An 18,699-nucleotide genomic window follows, 5' to 3' on the forward strand; every position below is an offset into this window, starting at 1 on the left:
GATCCTGAGACATGAAATAAAGAATTTAGTTTTTTTTCGCTTCTCTAAGACATTTCCTATGCCTCCCTCCCTACTCCAGGTGTTGCCCCAAAATTGCCATATTTTGCTTGCGTTAGGTAGGTTGGAAAAGTCTTTTCTGCCCTCTATCTTCCCTCCCTTGCCTCACATAACACTCCCTCTACTTGGAGGCTGGAACACATTTCCTCCAGGATGTTCGCCTGCTCAGAACACAGGGCTTCATGAGGATGGGGAAAGGAGGGAAACAAACATATGCGACTCATGCAGGGAGCGTGGAGCCACTGGAGCAACAGGTCCTGGAGAGAAAATGCAGTCCTTATGATGTCACAAGACCTGTACAGTTTTGATTTTGTCTCTCCAGCAGAGTATTATTTAGAGGTAAATATTCCTTCTGCCTTGGTTTGGATCACCGCTGTATCACAGTCATGCACCCCATAATGACATTTTAGTCAACAGTGGACTGCTTATGTGAAGGTGGTCCCGTCAAATTATGAAGGAGCTGAAAAATTACTGTCGCTTAGTGACATCATAGCCATTGGTAAAGTTGTAGTGCAATGCATTACTGACGTGGTTATGGTGAGGTTGGTGAAAGCAAACCTACTGCACTGCCAGTTATATAAAAGTCTAGCACATAAAATTATGCATGGCATATAATACTTGATAACGATCATCAATGACTGTTACTGGTTTCTGTATTTACTACACTAGACTTTTTATTGTTATTTTAGTGTATATGCCTACTACCTATTTTTAAAAAGGTGAATTGTAAAACAGCCTCAGTCAGGTCTTTCAGGAGGTACCACAAAAGAAGGCATTGTTATCACAGGAGATGACAGCTCCATGCCTGTTACTGCCCCTGAAGACCTTCCAGTGGGGACAAGATGTGGAGGTGGGAGACAGTGATACTGATGATCCTGACCCTGTGTGGGCCTAGGCTAATGTGTGTGTCTTAGGTTTTTTTTTTTTTTTTAATCTAAAAAGTTTTTAAAAAAAGTTCTAAAAATATAGAACTTCTAGAATAAGGATATAAAGAAAGAAAATATTTTTGTGGCGCTCTATAGTGTTTGTGTTTTAACCTGTTATTGCAAGAATCAAAAAGTTAAAAAGGTTAAAGTTTATAAAGTAAAAACTTTACAGTAAGCTAAGGTTGGTTAGTTTATCAAAGAAGGAAACATTTTTGAAAATAAATTTAGCGTAGCCTAAGTGCGCAGTGTTAATGAAGTCGACAGTAGTGTATGGTCATGACCTAGGCCTTCACATTCACTCACCACTCACCCACTAACTCACCCAGTGCAATGGCCAGTCCTGCAGACTGCATTCATGGTAAATGCCCTAGACAACTATACCATTTTTAAAATCTTTTGTATCTTATTTTTACTGTACCTTTTTTAAATTTTATTTTATTCGTATTCAGTTTTTTTGAGACAGAGTCTTGCTCTGTCTCCCAGGTTGGAGTGCAGTGGTGCAATCTCAGCTCACTGCAACCTCCACCTGCCGCTTTCAAGCTATTCTGCTGCCTCAGTCTCCCGAGTACTTGGGATTACGGGAGCCTGCCTCCACACCTGGCTATTTTTTTTTTTTTTTTTTTGTATTTTTAGTAGAGACAGGATTTCACCATGTTGGCCAGGCTCGTTTCGAACTCCTGACCTCAGGTGATCCACCCGCCTTAGCCTCCCAAAGTACTAGGATTACAGGCATGAGCCACTGTGCCTGGCCCCTTTTCTATGTTTAGATACACAGATGCTTGCTATTGTGTTATATTTGCCTCCAGTAAAATACTATACGGGTTTGTAGCCTAGGAGCAATAGCCTATACCATACAGCCTGTGTGCATAGTAGGCTGCACCATCTGTGTTTGTATAAATACACTGTGTGGTGCTTGCACAGGTTAAAATTGCCTTGTCATGCATTTCCCAGAACGTATTCCTTAAGCAACGCATGACTGTATTTATTTGTGGACCTTGAGTAAAGTTACTTAATCTTTAAGCCTCACTTCCCTTATTTATAAAATGTGGGTGATAATAGGATAGATGCTGTAGGGTTATTGTGAGAATTAGAGAAAATAATAAGTGAAATGCACTTAGAATAGCTTTTGGTTCCAGTAAGAGCACAAGCATTTATTGAATCTAGATTTGAATTTAAGTCTGCCTAGCTCCCAAGCCATGTTCTTTCCATCACACCCCACGATGCACAATAGTGTGAAGTACGTTATGTAGATAGTGACCCCACTTTACTACCGAAGTGGCGGAGAGGTTGAATGAGGTTAAGTGACTACCTAGGATCCTAAAGCCCATGTTCAAGGCAGACCATAAACTGAACGAGGGCTGCTTACTCTTAGTGTAGAGTACTGTTTCTTATAGTGTCATGTCATGAAGACAGTTTAATATCTTGAATTATCTAATTACCTCTTGTCTCATCAACTAGACTGTTAGCTGCTTGGGACTGTTACATTCATGTGCCATCTGATTATACATGCTTAAATAGTTAGAGACTTGAGACCTAAAGGAATAACGATTACTTTAGCATAGTGCCTCAGGTACGTGTGTTATCTAGTATGAACATTAGAAATCAAATATAATTTCCCAAAATAAATTAACATGCATTATTAATTTGGGCATCTGGACCACAAAACAAATAGTAATTGTGAAGTTTACAAATATATGCTTACCACATGACCCAGCTGTTCTACTTTTAGTTACCCAAGGGAAATAATAACGAATGTCTACACTAAGACTATGAAGGAGCTCGAATGTGGTTGAAGAGGTCAAAGGACTGAATAGATATGGAACAGAAAAATCAGTGTGAATGGGCTAAGGAAGTAGTTTGGACTTGGATAAGAATTAATCTTTTTAATAGTCTAATGTGGAGAGAAACTCAATTGAGAAACTTTTTCTCTTCTCTAAAATGAAGTCTAAACACATCTTTAGAAGATTCTCAGCATCATTCGTTGTTAGAGAAATGCAAGTTTAAAACTGCAGTGAGAGGCCCCTACACTCCCACTTGAATGTCTGTAATCAAAACGACAGACGATGCTGCACTGGCTGTTGGTGAAGATGGGGAGCAAACCGTGACTCTCACGTCTTGCTGACAGGAATGTAAAGTGGTACATACATTTTGGAAAACTGTTTTACCATTTCCTAAAAAGTTAAATATACTTTTGGGTATAAACATACTTACTATGTGACCCAACAACTTTACTTTTAGGTATCTATTCAAGATAAATAAAAATAAATGTGTATACAAAGATTTATTCTTGAATGTTCCAAGCAGTGATATTTATAATAGCTTCACGCTAGAAACAGCCTAACTGCCTATCAGCTGGTAAATGGATAAACAAAATACTGTGCACAATAAAAAAGGAATAAAGTACTGATAACATGCTGGGTGTGCATGAATGAGTCTCAAAAACATGCTAAGTGAAAGACACCAGGTAGAAAAGCTACATATTTTATAATCTAATTTATATGAAATGTCCAGAAAAAAGACAGTAGATCAGTGGTTGCCTGGACCCAGAGGAAATATACTAAGAAAAAAATATATATAAATAATGCTAAGTGTATCACAGAACAAAGCAATTAGAAATTAGCAATTGTGGCAGTTAGCAATACTAGGCTCTATACCAAATGCTGCCTGGTGTTTAAGGAGATCTTTCCTCTGGCTGGTTGTAACTCACGCCTCCAAGCCCCATGTGAGCTCTGGGAATTGTCCAGCTTACACATGCTTCTTCAGTACTAGTTGTTTCCTGGTGATTTTTGTAGCTGCTTGGTGTCTCACCTCCTGAATGTGCAGTTTTCTCAGCCAAAGACTGAAGGGCCCCCGAGCAGATTCCTGGAGTTCTCCCTCTGCATTGCTTCCTTCTCCCTGGCCAGCAGACTGTAACTGCGTCAGCTTCTCAGGTCTCTAATCCCCGTCTACTCAGTTCCGGCCACCAAGTTCTGGCTTGGGTTCCCCCTTCCTGGCCCATGATCTGGAAAGTGTCTATGGGCAGAAAACCTCAGCACTTGAAGGGCTCACTTCCCTTGTTCTCCTCTCAGGGATCCTCGTTTTACTCTGCCTGTTGTCCATTGTTTGAACACATTCACTTCAGGTCTTTTGCCCAGTTTCCTTGCTGTTTATGGCAGGAGAGCTAGACCCAGTTGTTCTATCATGGCTGGGGCTTCACACCTATAGTAAATGCCTTGTCTGATGCCCATGGCAAACAATACATGGAAGCCAATGCCCTCTCCAGGGTTCTTACCAGTAAATGATGTTTTTGTGCAGATGAGAGGAAGGTGACCCCTCTGGCCAGACTTAATTAGAAGAAGGCACCACTTCTGAGCTGTCTCAGTTTTATGGACATGGTGCCTTTTTCTTTGTGCCCCTTCTTGGCTGTGGCCCTTTTCTGCCTGCCCACTGTGGCAGGGGCTGCTCTTTAGCCCCCACTCCCCTCTGGGTCAGGTGCTTCCATGAAGGACACAAACCGTACAACTGCAGGCCCTGGCCAGGTGGTCTCACTTTACCAGGTACCTCTTTTCCTGCAGCAGCGTTTAGCATGTCAGTTGCTGAAGGGAAAACAAATTAATCCTGTTATCCTGTAACCCGTTTGTGCTCTTTGTGCTCTACTTGTGGCTCATATTGATGAAAACTCTCTGAAACATGCTTTGGTATTTCTCATTCACAAGAGGGGTTAAGTAAATTTGGCTAAAAGTTAAAGGAAAAGGACCAGGAAAAAGGTCATTCATGTTATTTTATTCTGAATCACCATGGAAATAAAAAGTCTCAGGATCCCATCTTAATATCTTATGACCAAATATTTTCTTGTTGGTTCTCATATTGAAACAAGTGTCATCTGCCATACACTTCTTGTTTCTATCGAACTAAATGAAAGATAGAGCCCTATAAACTCTTGGGAAGAAGATGCTTTCTCAGGCTTATTGTTTGGGGGCAATAAGGCTGGAAGGAGGTGGCGTAGGGTGTGCTTGGGTGTGATCTCATCTGAGAAAGGATCTGAACACGTTCCTGCTGGTGTATCTAGACAATCAGTTCTTCCATCTTCAAGTCATTTCTAGAAACAGTGAAGCCTGTAGCCCTCTCTCTGGTGAGTAGATTTGTAGGACTGTCTGTGTGCTCTGGAATGGTATCTGGAATTCAAGTGTTCTGGGCAGTTTACACAAAGGTATACTGAATGTCAATCCTGTGAACTTTTACAACTCATTTTAGATATTTTTAGACTCCATCCCCTTCCATCCATTACCCTCTCTCTTTAATTATATTTCTCATTTCTTCCTTGATCCATGGTAGTCTGCCTACTCTTCCCACCACTTCCCTGCTCATGTGGTGGATCAAGGATCCTTTTTTCTTTTCTTTTTTTGTTTTTTTTGAGACAGGGTCTGGCTCTGTTGCCTAAGCTGGAGTGCAGTGGTGCAGTCATGGCTCACTGCAGTCTTGACCAACTGGGCTCAAGTGATCCTCCTGCCTCAGTCTCCTGACTAGCTGAGAATACAGAGGTGTGCGTCGCTACACCCAGCTATTTTTTTTTTGTTTTGTTTTGTTTTGTTTTTTTGTAGACGTGGGGTCTCACTCTGTTGCCGAGACTAGTCTTGAACTCCTGGGCTCAAGTGATCCTCCCATCTTGGCCTCCCAAAGTGTTGGGATTACAGGCATGAGCCATCACATCTAGCCAGTGATCCTGTTAAGTGATCACCCTCTATCTTTTTGTGCTCTAGATACTAGTTCAGAGTGTACTTGATGCTCACCTTTTAGTTGTATGTCCAAAGCTTGTGCCACTTCGCGTTGGTTAGCTGTGAAGCAACAGAAGCACCTTAAGGGACTGTCACACAGATATGCTTAGTCACACCCTGCCTGGAGAGGGGAGTCAGGAATCATCACACAGAGTCACAGGAGATGAACTCAAGGAGTAATTAAAGCAGCTCTTAAAATTGGTCTTTGGGAGCTAGAGACCCAGGCCTGCTGTGCTAACCTCCCATTTCACTGGCCTTTGTGACATTGGACTCAGACCACTATAGGATGGTGGCAGGAGCTTGTTCCTTGGATTTCTGAGGCTTAGGTAGTTTGGATGGCTATGTGAAATGCAGAGAATAAATGAGATATGGTTGAGTCCACATCAGAACGGAGAGACAGATATAGGGAGCCTTCTTGTCCTCCATGAGCCTGTTCTTTCTGTAGCCCGGGTACTACTGCCCATGGCATCTTCTCTATCCAAACTCTCACCTCCCAGTGGTGCCTGTCGCCTGGTTTTCCTCCTCTTCTGGCAGTTCCTTTTTTCAGTGTCTTTTGAAGTTACCTTATTGTAGAAATGTAAACTTGCAAGTTAATGTTACTATTCTGTTGGTGTCTTACGTTTACATTTGGTCCTCAGTGGCTCTACTTCTTATCTAAGGTGTTAGATAACCAGCCTATGGAAATAAACTAAGACCACACAAATGAGAACAAACAGACTGTTAACCAGAGTGCACTCCAGCAAGGGAGTCGGCCACCATCACTTGCGTTTGGCAGATGCACAGAGGCAGGTGGGGGTGTGGGAAACTTTATGGTGGAGAAAAGGAGAGCTTCGAGGGTTTTCTGAGAGGAGGCTGTGGCCTGGGGGAGCTGGAAGCAGGCTTATAGAAGTGGATGTCTTAGGTGCTTGTTGTGGGGAGCATACTTGACTTTCTCTCTCTGATTCTGGGTTGCAAGCAGGGGCGAAAAATAAGGAAGCTAAGAGTCACTGACCAAGGTCCCACCCTCATGGGCCAATGACCAAGGCTGTGAATTAGAGCTCTGGTCGTGTGCGATCTGCCTGCTGTCTATTTGAATATTCAGTCTCTCCCAAGCCAGCGCTGACCTAGGACATGGAACCTCATAGCTCTTCATGAATTGTCTCTACCGCACTGTTTCTTAACCTTTTTTGGGTTATAGACTCTAGACTATTTCAAGAATCTGAAAGCTATATAACTCCTCTGCCTAGAAAAAACCGAAAAGCAGTAGCAAGGATTCACAGACCCATTGAGGCCCACCACGGATCTCATTTTATTTATACAGATGTAACAATTTTATCTTTTTTGTGACTATGATGCAGCATTATTCCATGTGAAGTGTATAGACTGTTACCACTTTCTTACACCTTAGAAGTAATTGCCAATCAATATATATGCGAATATGTTTAAATGGCACTACTTTAATCCTATACCAAGTAAGTAATATGCTAGGTGAGTCAATATTGTGCAATACTGTTGAGTAACCTCATTAAGCACCAAAAAGGATATTTTTTTGGTTATTTCAACTAATTTTTATTTAAAGCTTTCTAAGTTCTTATTTCTCTGCCATCAGAATAAATTAATGGAATATCATGGCTTAGCATCCTTTTCATGATGGACCGCAAATATGTGATTTTCTAATGTTGAGATACCTGACTTACGGGATTGTCAGCTCCTTGAGGGCAAGGACTTGTGCCTGTTCTGCAGCCTCTCAGGAAATGTCGAAATTAATACGTCAGGGCTCTCCTCACATGGTCCCTGCCCCAGACTGCCTGTCATGCTTTCCTCCTTCATGTTTCTCTCTTCATTTTTTGAGCAGTAACTGTTGGCTTCTATAATAGTAAGCCATCATTTCAAACTCCTCCAAAACTCTAAGATTGTTAGAAGCAGATGAGCCAACCCCTTCTGGTCTGTAACCTTAAATTAAGCATATACCTGGCCTCTTCTGTAGAGAAAAGCATGGCTTCTGTTTTTCTCCATCTCTGAAAGCATTTTTTTTGCTTTTGATTCAAGTATATTCTGAATAGTTGATAGGTGGAATTCCAGTCTTTGGATTAAAAAAGGTGTATTAATGAATCTGTTGAAACTTTTTTTTTTTTTTGGATGAGTATCAGTACACTGGGAGAACTATAGCAGGCATGGGGACAACATAAATCGGGACCGAACAGTTTAGACAAGCTCATCATTTCATGTCAGAGTCCAACAAGCATTATCGAGTGCCCACCAGATGATGTCAGGCACCAGGAAAGAAACACCTTCTGTGTCCTCAGGGAGCTCGCAGTCACAGAGAGGGCAATATAGCTTTGATACTTCCTTAGAAAAGAAGACCCGAGGGACTTAGGAGTCACTAGTAGGGGACAGAGAAGGTCACTTTTGTTCTGAAGAAGTAGACCATCATCAGGCCTGAACAGTAGGGGAGGCACCCTGGTAACCGAAAGGACGGAAGTGACTGAGCCTGAAGGACTTGCTGAGCTTTTAGAGTAATTCAGTGGAAGCATAAGCACGGCTGTAGGAGATTGAGGCTGGAGAGTTGGGGGGTGGTGGTGCTGTGAAGAGCCTTGCTTGCTTAAGGAGTTAGAATTTCATCTGGGAGGGAGTCGGGAGCCATTGAGGGATTTGAGGCCAAATTATGACCTGTGGTTTAGATGCGTGCTTGGGTGAGAGCACAGCTGGGAAGGTGCGTGGTAAACCAGGAGGGCATGAAGCAGGGCAGTGTTGTGCCCCACCAGCCATGTGGCCCGCTCCCTTGCTTCCACTTGGTCACCATCAAATGTCAATTCAGCAAAGCTTCTCTTTTTTTTTTTTTGAGACAAAGTCTCTCTCTGTTGCCCAGGCTGAGTGCAGTGGCGTGATCTCGGCTCACTGCAAGCTTTGCCTCCTGGGTTCATGCCATTCTCCTGCTTCAGCCTTCCGAGTAGCTGGGACTACAGGTGCCTGCCACCACGCCCGGCAAATTTTTTTGTGTTTTTTTTTGTTTTGTTTTGTTTTTTAGTAGAGACGGGGTTTCACTGTGTTAACCAGGATGGTCTCGATCTTCTGACCTCGTGATCTGCCGGCCTCGGCCTCCCAAAGTGCTGGAATTACAGGCTTGAGCCACTGTGCCCAGTCCAGCAAGGCTTCTCTTGACCACCATGTTTAAAATTTCCACTCTACCTCCACTTCCGCACACCCAGTCCACCTTCCCTGCTTTATTTTTTCCCTTAGCACCTATTATATGACGTATTTATTTACATTCATTCATTCATTCATTCTATTTTTAATAATTTAAGCTCCTGCAGGGCAAGATTTTTGTCCCATTTTTCCAGGCTGTCTCTCCAGGGCTTAGATTAGTGCTTGGCACAGCAGACTCTGTAAATATTTGCTGAATGACTATCAGAAGGAAAAAGGGAGGTTGGGGTTGTGAGACATTTCAAGGTGAAAACCATATCTTAGGACAGGGATAAAGCCATCTTTGGTTACTTAAGCTGTTTATTCCCTTGTAAGTAGTGAAATAGGTAGTCGGGGAACTTTTGGAAACTGAATTTTCACTCAAGGAAGTTAAGGGAATCTTTGCTAAGCTATCAATTTGAGGAGTAATTATAGTAAATTTCAGTTTCTCTCAACCTATTGGCTGACTTAACCCCAAAACATTGCATCATGAGACAGAATCACAAAAATGATAGCATCTAACATTTATCAAGCATGCATCAACATACATGTGCCAGGCACTTCACATATGCCTTTTTTTTTCTTTTCAATTTTTTCGTAGAAACGAGGTCTCACTATGTTGGCCAGGCTGGTCTGGAACTCTGAGCTCAAGCGATCCTCCCGCCTCGGCCTCCCAAAGTGTTGGGATTACAGACGTGAGCCAGCATGCCCCCATCCCCAGCCTCTTTATTAAAAAAAAAAAAAAAAAAAAAAAGGTGGGGTCTTGCTCTGTTATCCCGACTAGAGTTCAGTGGCACAATCATGACTCACTGCAACTGCAAACTCATCAGTTCAGGTGATCCTCCCAGCTCAGCCTTCCAAGTATTGAGGACCACAAGTGAGTGCCACTATTCCACACTGAGTTTTTTTTTTTTTTTGTTGTTGTTGTTGTTGTAGAGATGGAATTTTGCTGTATTATTCAGGCTGGTCTTGAACTCCTGGGTTCAAGTGATCCTCTCACCTCGGCCTCCCAAAGTGTTGGGATTACAGGTGTGAGCCACTGCGCCCAACCTGTTTTTAATTTGAAGTCCCAAGCTTTCCAGCTTAGATCTAAACTCTAGACCTACTGCTGGTTATAGTGAAGACAGAGGCTTTAGGTTTAATTTGATTTCATAGCTATTAATTCTAATGACATTACTGCTGCGAGGGACATTTGAATTTGGGATTCCTTGTTTAGCCTAGCTGGGATTAGGTTTTGGAATTTTAAAGCAGACTATAGTATTTAATGGAGTGCATAGAATCTGTAATGTAGTCCTAACATAATTGTGATGGCTCTGTTAGGTTCTTAGGGCTTGGATTTGGAAGTGTTCTCTTTATTTTCCTATGAATTTGTGAGTTGGTGTTTTTCTTCAAGTCTGAAGAAAAGAAAACTTTTTTCTGTTTTCTCTTAATAGGAGGAATTTGAAACTGCAGGGTCCTAGTAGGAGGTGGTAGTGGTTCAGATCTACCTGTTGCTGCTGTGTGGGAGCTTAAGCCTAGCATTTCCAAGTCTTCTGAGTTTTCAAGAGAATTTGAAAATTTAGATTTTCTAATGTAAAATCTTCTAATTTTCTACTTTTGATCAATAAAGTGAGGCCCAAACAAAATGCTTGTGGACCTTTTTTTAAAAAAATTTTTTTGGTGGCAGGATCTTGCTCTGTCACCCAGGCTAGAGTGCAGTGATGTGATCATAACTCACTACAGCCTCTATCTCCTGGGCTGAAGTGATCCTCCTTCCTTCGCCTCCCAACATATTGAGATTATAGGTGTGAGCCACTTTGCCCAGGCAGGCCTGTAGACCTTGAGTGTGTGGCCTCTGGTTTGGAGATAGAGGTGTAGAAAAGGTGAAGGGCTGGGGGAAATTAGTTAATTTCATATTCAGTGAACACTTTCCCCAGTTCAATCTAATCAATTAGAAATTCAGTCGTATTAATCTGATCAAGAAACACAATGGAAAATAGGGATTAAATTGAAAAGCACAAATATTGAGAGAAATAAAAATTATAAGCTTTCTTTGCTTGTAGTCTAAGAATATCTTAATAATCTGTCCTTTTTTTTTTTTTTTTGGCCTGTCTCCCAAGGCCAGATGTCTGGCCCCAGGGCCTCAGCTCAATAATGTATTCTAATCTCTGTATATAGAATACCTTGAAGTTATTTGAATTTGCCATGATTAAAATGAGTATGTATTACCCTGTGAATGTGGGACATGAAATACACTTCACAAAAAACCCTCTGCAAATGAGTCAGTGTTCTTTGGCCAGATTTAAACTTTTTTTTTTTTTCCTTTCTTTTACATTTTTGTAGAGATGGGGATCTCGCAATGTTGGTCCTGAACTACTGGACGCAAGCAATCCTCCCACCTCAGCCTCCTGAGTAGCTGGACTACAGGCCCACACCACTGTACCTGGCTAGATTTAGGCTTTCTTATAGTGAAAGTGGACAATGAAATGAAACTTACTCTGCCGGTGTGTTTGACAGATGAGAAAAGACAAGTGATTTGCAAGTTATTGAGTTACTACTGAGTGTATTCTTTCAAGTATGCTATCCCAGCATATGACAGTTTGAAATTATGGAATTTATACATCAGAGTCTTCATATTTCTAAAGTCCTGTGATTGTGAAATATACTAGTTGTGGTTCAGTGGCCATATTGCTTGGATATCCCTCTGTTCTCAACCAGTTGTTTGTGTGGGTGGAAGATTCTAGTAGAACGGGGTTGTCAAACTTTTTTCTTCTCTGAAAGTTTTCTCCAAGGACTGTAAATTACCGGTAGCTACCGACTGTCCTGAGATTGGACACAGGAAATGTGTAACTACTCTTTTCAAACAACCTTCCTTTTCTAGGTCCCCTCCCCTTCTACCTTCTGGGGTAATTGGCACCACTCAGTTTCAGTCTTTTTTTGTATTTTGTGGATGCATTTTCTGTCTTGATGTCATATGTTTCAGTTGTAAATATCTCCACGTTTCATTGAACATGGAAACATTGTTTTCTTTATTGTTTTGGGCATGATTTTAGAGACAGAGGATGGTGGTGGAAGTGGTTTTATTCTCCCCATAGTACTTTTTCAAGAGTAACATAGGATGTTTAGGAAAGATAGTATCTAGGGAACTCCTGATTAAACTGAGAAATTTAATCATCATGAGTTTAATAAATGAATAAATGAAGTTTAATAACTGAATAGGAGTTAGCCTCTAGAGTCCAAGACAGAAATAGTCATGTATGAAAGCCCTGAGACTGAAAAATGGGTACCTGGGTCAGTCCCACGGGGGTGAAAGGAATACCAGTATAAGATGTAGTTGGAGATAGAGGCAGGGGCCAGATCACCTGAACAGCTTAAGAAATATTTGCGGAATAAGCAAAAAGCCTTACATTCCCGTAAAGGAAGAACACTTTGTCTTTCAGAAGCTTACGGTCTAGCCGAGATGACATGTGAAAGTTTATTCTATCATGAGACAAACCGAGTGGTCCTACATAAGCAGTAGAAACAGTTTCGGCTTTATATAGGAATTGGGGAAGGAAATCAGTTTTGTATAGGTTCATATGGACGGATGTTTGAGGGAGATGAAATGTGATAAGAGCCTTTCTCTTGTGGGTGGGCCTTGAGCAAGCAGAGTTGCTAGGGGGAATGGTGTTATCTAAGTGTAGGTATATGGAGTACAGGGAAATGACGTAGCTGTGTTGGGGGAGATGACGCCTGAGCCTCCAGTGGTCCACAGGTGGCACTGATAGGGATGTTGAAGGCTCACTGCTCCTTTTCTTATTGTCAGTGAAAAGAGTTGTACAGTGAATCCAAGGCAGCTTCACATTCCTTGTGCCAGTTCCCAGCAGATGCTTTCTGCTCTCCCCTTAGACATTCCACTACTAGGGGAACTGGCTGTCTCTTGAAACAGTGTTAATTATTCTTATACTAAAGAAATAACCCACTTGCTATAATCCCAGCAGTTTGGGAGGCTGAGGTAGGCAGATCATCTGAGGTCAGGAGTTTGAGACAGCCTGGCCAACATGGCGAAACCCTGCCTCTACTAAAAGTACAAAAATTAGCTGGGCATGACGGTGGGTGCCTGTAGTCCCAGCTACTTGGGAGGCTGAGGTGGAAGAATTGCTTGAACCCAGGAGGCAGAGGTTACAGTGAACCAAGATCTTGCCACTGCCCTCCAGCCTGGGCAACAGAGCAAGACTGCGTCTCAAAACAACAATAAAATAAAGAGATATCCCACTTCTGGCAGCTTTTCCCAGTAGATTTTACTGAATGCAAAGGAAGTGACCTAAAACAAGTCAGCTCCCCTGCCAGGTATGAGTCCCGTCAGCTTCGAGGGTGGGCAGCCTATCTTCCTCTCATCTTACCCACTCCAGGCATTTCCACTTCTTTCACTGGTAGAGTTTTCAAATCCCCCCACTTCCTGAATGCTATTATTCTCCAGTCATACTCTATTTTATCAATGTTGCTATTAGAATTTATCCTTCAAAAGTGGATGGAAAATTCTAGATATTGAGAACACAGCGAACGGGCCTGTTTGTGATATTTGTACTTCTTACAGAGAGTTGGCTGGAGTAAGCAAACGTTGAGAAGCTTCTGTTGTGAGTGTAGTCACTTTCTAAATTTCAAGTCAGGTCGGCTTCATTCCGCGTGTGGAAAGTACATTGGGGGAGGAGTGACAAAGAAAAAAATCATGCTCATCACACAGATTGTTGTTTGGTTGCTGGTAGTGCCAGCTAAGTTCAAAAAAGCAACAGTATCATGACGTAGGATGGCTGTATTAGAATAAGCTCTTTGTGATGTATACATCTGTTATACAGCGGGTTGGGGTGGGGTCTTGTTGAAACAGAGATTCCATATATTTCAGTTGTGAAGATTTCAGCAACTCAGACCTTTAGAATTAAAAGAGGTGATGGGATTTGGATTCAGTATTTTATTTTGGTAGTTGATAACAGTAATTGATCTGTAACTTTCCATTCTACTGACGTTGTTTTGTGTTTTACACATATGTGATACTGTGTGGTTTACTTTTGGACGCAATATCAATTTTTTTGTGTGTCATGGACAGAAGTATTACAACATTTTCAGAGGTGATCAGTTTATAAAATTCTTCGTATTCTGGCATTCTAGAAATTACAGATATAATTTGATTTCTTTGTATGATGTGATTTGTTATTTCAATGAGAAGTGAGCACGAGCCCCCAAGGCAGATCAGTAAAAAGGAAGAAGGTAGTTTATTCATAGATAACTGTCTTTATCCCAGATATGCAGCCATATCGTTTGTTGTTTCCCAAGCTGCCTGCTCCCAAAAAAGCACATTCATCTATGATGATCTACCTGGGCTGGGGAGGTCTCCAGTAACTAAACAGTCACTATTTGGGAGGTAATAGTTGTTGCAGGCAAGAATTACAAGTGGGTGCTAACATTCGCAGGTTGAAGTATGATGAGAAACAGAGTGTTTCCATAGTCTCAAAGTTTATCCCCCACATGATTCTTACTAGTTACAAAGGGAAAAATAGTAGTTTTACTGTGGGAAACCTCATAGATCCAGCCTTGACCAAGTGATCAGAATTAACATGATCAGTAATGGCACATGCGCCACATATACCTCATGGTATAATGCACCAAGGAGGGCGAATGTTGCTTCTGTGGTAGGCTTGCCAAAATGCACAATCTGGATTTAGTCAGGAGGAAGTATTAGGTAAACCCAGATTGAGGGACATTCTACAAAATAAATGGCCAGTCCTCTTCAAGTGTCAAGGTCATGAGAGACAAACTGCCCCAGGTTGGAGGAGACATGACAAGTATATGTAACACAAGGTCTTGGACCAAGAAAAGGACATTAGTGGAGGTAGCTGGCAAAAATTTGGAGGAGGTTATCTATAGGTTATTTAATAAACTGTGTTGATGGTTAATTTACTGGTTTTGGTCATTGTGGCTGTGGTGTTATAAGAAACATTTGGTGGTTAACATTTGAGGAAGCTTGGAGAAGGGTGTACAGGATTTTTTTGTACTATTTTTGGAGCTTTTTGTAAGCCTGAAAGTATTTCAAAATGAAGTTAAGCAACAACAACAACAAAAATAATTCAACTCAGCTGAGAAATTACAGCTTCAGTGCTTGCACTTTGAGACATTTCTCTAGATTGGTCAGCAGCTGCTTTTGCTTCCTGAATCTCCACAGTGATCTGGATAGTTGAGGTTTCTAATTAAGGGATCTTGGGATGAGTGAGACATGACTGTATTGAATTGCAGCTACACTTTGACAAGGTTTTGTTTAATTAATTTACTTATTTATTTTTGTACAGGGTTGTAATTACATCTTTGGGTGTCCCATGCCTGTGCAGGTTATTTGAGCTTCGCTGTCGTAGCTACCAGAATCCCTAGCAGCAAACTTAGCTCTGTAATTAATTTACTGGTTTGTTTCTGTTTTTATTATGATGTGAATTCAGGTTAGTCCCGTGGATTCTTCTGCTATGTGTCATATGGTATTGAATTTCATAGTTGTTGTTTGTCTCTTAGGAAGAGTTGATATTTTTGGTACGAAAACATTTTATTTAAACTTGAAATATCACACAATATATATTTTTCCCCTCAGAAAAGACACTTTGGAGTTTCTATAAATAAAATGAATAGTAAATGTACTCTAGCATAAGCACCAAGTGCTAACCTTTTATTAGGTAATCATTAGAATGAGAGAAATTAATACATTGGGAAATGTTAGCAGGAGCAGTGGTTAATGTGTGATTCATAGATTGTTGAGAGTGTTTTGATCAGTGTGGGCAAGAACGTGGACTTTGGGAGTCAGAAGACCTAGTTTTGAATCCCAGATCCATCCTGCTTATTACCGGTTGAGTATCCCTTACCCAAAATGCTTGGGAAGTGTTTTGGATTTCGATTTTTTTTTTTTAATATTTGCATTATACTTAGGTAATGAGCATTTCCTTTGAACATGACCTTTTGAGCATCATGTTGGTGCTCAAAATGTTTCAGATTTTTGGACCATTTCACATTTTGGATTCTCAGATCAGGGATGTTTAGCCTGTAGTATGTGCTAGACGGGTTGACTTTTCTGAGCCTTATTTTTTGCATCTGTAAAACTGAAATCCTAATAGTATCTTGCAAAGTTATCATGAGAATGGAGTCATGTAGCATGCAGTGCACCTGGCCTAAAGTGGGGCCTTTCATCCATGTTGAATTCTCTTCTTACCTCCCTCTAGGTTTATAGCAAAGCCACCTGCAATTGATGAGAAACTGCTTTGCTTATAAAGACAATGAAAAGATGATAGCATGTCAGTAACCTCTCTAGCATTTCAGAAGTCTTTTTTTTTAAATTTTCAAAAACTTTTTTCTATTAAAAAATTTTTTTTTTATTTTGATAGCTTTTGGGTACAAGTGGTTTTTGGTAACGTGGATGAGTTATACAACAGGGACTTCAGAGATTTTAGTGTACCCCTCACCTAAGTAGTGTACATTGTACCCAATATGTAATCTTTTTATCCTTCATCCCTCCCACTCCCCCTCTTCTGAGTCTCCAAAGTCCATTATATCACTCTGTATGCCTCTGCATGCTCATAGCTTAACTCCCACTTATTGGTAAGAACATGCAATATTTGGTTTTTCATTCCTGAGTTACTTCATTTAGAATAGTGGCCTCCAGCTCCATCCAAGGTGCTGCAAAATACAAGAATTCATTCCTTTATACAACTGAATAGTAGTCTATGGCATATATATACCACATTTTCTTTACCCACTCATTGGTCAGTGGGCACTTAGGTTGGTTCCAGGTCTTTGCAATCTGGAATTGTGTTAGAATAAACATACGTATGCATGTGTCTTTTTCACATAGTGACTTACTTTCCTTTGGGTGCATACCCATAGTGGGATTGCTGGATCAAATGGTTGATCTACTTTTAGTTCCTTAAGAAATCTCTGCCTGGGTGCTGTGGCTCACACCTGTATTCCCAGCACTTTGGGAGGCCGAGGCAGGCGGATCACTTGAGGTCAGGAGTTCGAGACCAGCCTGGCCAACATGGTGAAACCCCATCTCTACTAAAAATACAAAAAATTAGCTGATGTGGTGGTATGGCCCTGTAATCCCAGCTACTTGGGAGGTTGAGGCTGGAGAATCACTTGAACAAGGTTGCAGTGAGCCAAGAATGCGCCACTGTACTCCAGCCTGGGCCACAAGAGTGAGAACTCTGTCTTTAAAAAAAAAAAAACAACCCACAAAAAAACCCTGCATACTATTTTACATAGAGGTTGTACTAATTTAAATATCTGCCAGTAGTGTATAAGCATTTCAGAAGTCTTTTTGTCAGGAAGTTCTTCCACATCTGTTATTCCAGAGAAATTATTTTCTTTTATGTATTAGCTGTTGGATATTACTCCAAAATCTCTTAAACAGGTATCACTCATTTGCTAGACTTTCTGTGGTGTTTTAATGTTCTTGTCTGAAATCATCTGATACAAATAAGTATTAAATTTCTTTTAGAAGAAAATCTTAGAAGACAAAGCAACAAAGAGATGGTCGAAGACAATTGGAAACAAACATTTTCATGTACAGTTTCCTTTCAGATTTCAGGCCCTGAAGGTTGAGTTTTGATCCTCTGAGAAGGGCCAATTATTATTGTTCCTATTTTATTCCAGTTTCAAAAGTACTTTCCTTTATTCTTAAAATTGTCTGATTTCAGTATTGCCCTGTTATTATGTAAGTGAACATCATCGTTTTTAGGAAGTTTAGAAAAGCTTGTCCGACCTGCCTTAGTTTGTTGTGTTGTTGTTCTGTTTTGTTTTAGGCTTTTAGCAGCCTGAAGCCGTGGTCTTTAGTTTCTATCTCTAGTGATAAGCGGAAAAGAGGGATGAGGAAGGGGCTTTACTGGCCCAACCGGAAACAGAAACCAGGAACCCATGACTGTTTTCTCTGTTTCGGACACCCGGATTGTTAAAAGAGGCATGTCTGCAACTTACCCTCAAATGGTTCAGAAAAAAAAAAATGTATATTTTATATATATATGTGTGTGTGTGTGTGTGTGTATGTGTATTTATTCATATAAATCCTGGGGGGAAAGGGAAGGAGAAGGAGAAAAGCAGTCATGGCAGTGTTAACAATTGCGGGGGAAGGTCTATGGGCGTTCTTTGTACTTTTTACCACTTTTCTGTAAGTTTGAAACTATCTCAGGATTACATTGGTTGTATACATTGAGTTATTTTCCTGTCCCCTGATGAGATGTCAGTAAGTGGCAGTTTCAGTGGGAGGAAGGTGGGAGGTTAGAAGTGCTTATGTGTGCAGAGAGGAATAAGTAGTGAGTAATTCAGTAAGTACAGGTTGAGCATCCCACATAGAAAATCCAAAATGCTCCAGAATTTGGAACTTTTTGAGTACCATGTGACACTCAAACAGAATGCTCATTGGAGCATTTTGGAGTTTGGATTTTCCGATTTGGGATGCGCAACTGTTAAGCATAATGCAAGTCTTCCCAAATTCAGAAAAAATATGAAACCCAAAACACTTCAGGCATTTTGGATGAGGGATACTCAGCTGGGTTAACTCACTGGCAAGAAATTAGTGGTTTCTTTAATTTCGCCTTTTTTCCTTGGCCAGAATAGAATTCATTGTTTTGTAGAAGAGCCTGAACAGATAAGAGAGTATCTGTTGCTTTTTCAAAGCAGAGAAAGCTACTTGGACCTGAAACCAGATGATAAAAAAGTAAAAGATTAAAAAAATATATATTTATAAGGCATACACAAAGATAAAAGCTAAATCTATAAGGCAGAAATATTAGGACTGTTGCAATTATCTGTGCTCA

The 18,699-nt window shown here is 40.9% G+C and overlaps 1 protein-coding gene across 6 annotated transcripts in view; it reads left to right on the forward strand.

The window, feature by feature from the left end:
• Positions 1-18,699, forward strand: part of LOC105482142 (kinesin family member 13B) — a 195,156-nt gene that overhangs the window by 48,439 nt on the left and 128,018 nt on the right. The gene's annotated exons all lie outside the window — the stretch shown is intronic.

This window comes from Macaca nemestrina, chromosome 8 (genome assembly GCF_043159975.1).
Source record: "Macaca nemestrina isolate mMacNem1 chromosome 8, mMacNem.hap1, whole genome shotgun sequence".
NCBI classification, from domain to species: domain Eukaryota; kingdom Metazoa; phylum Chordata; class Mammalia; order Primates; family Cercopithecidae; genus Macaca; species Macaca nemestrina.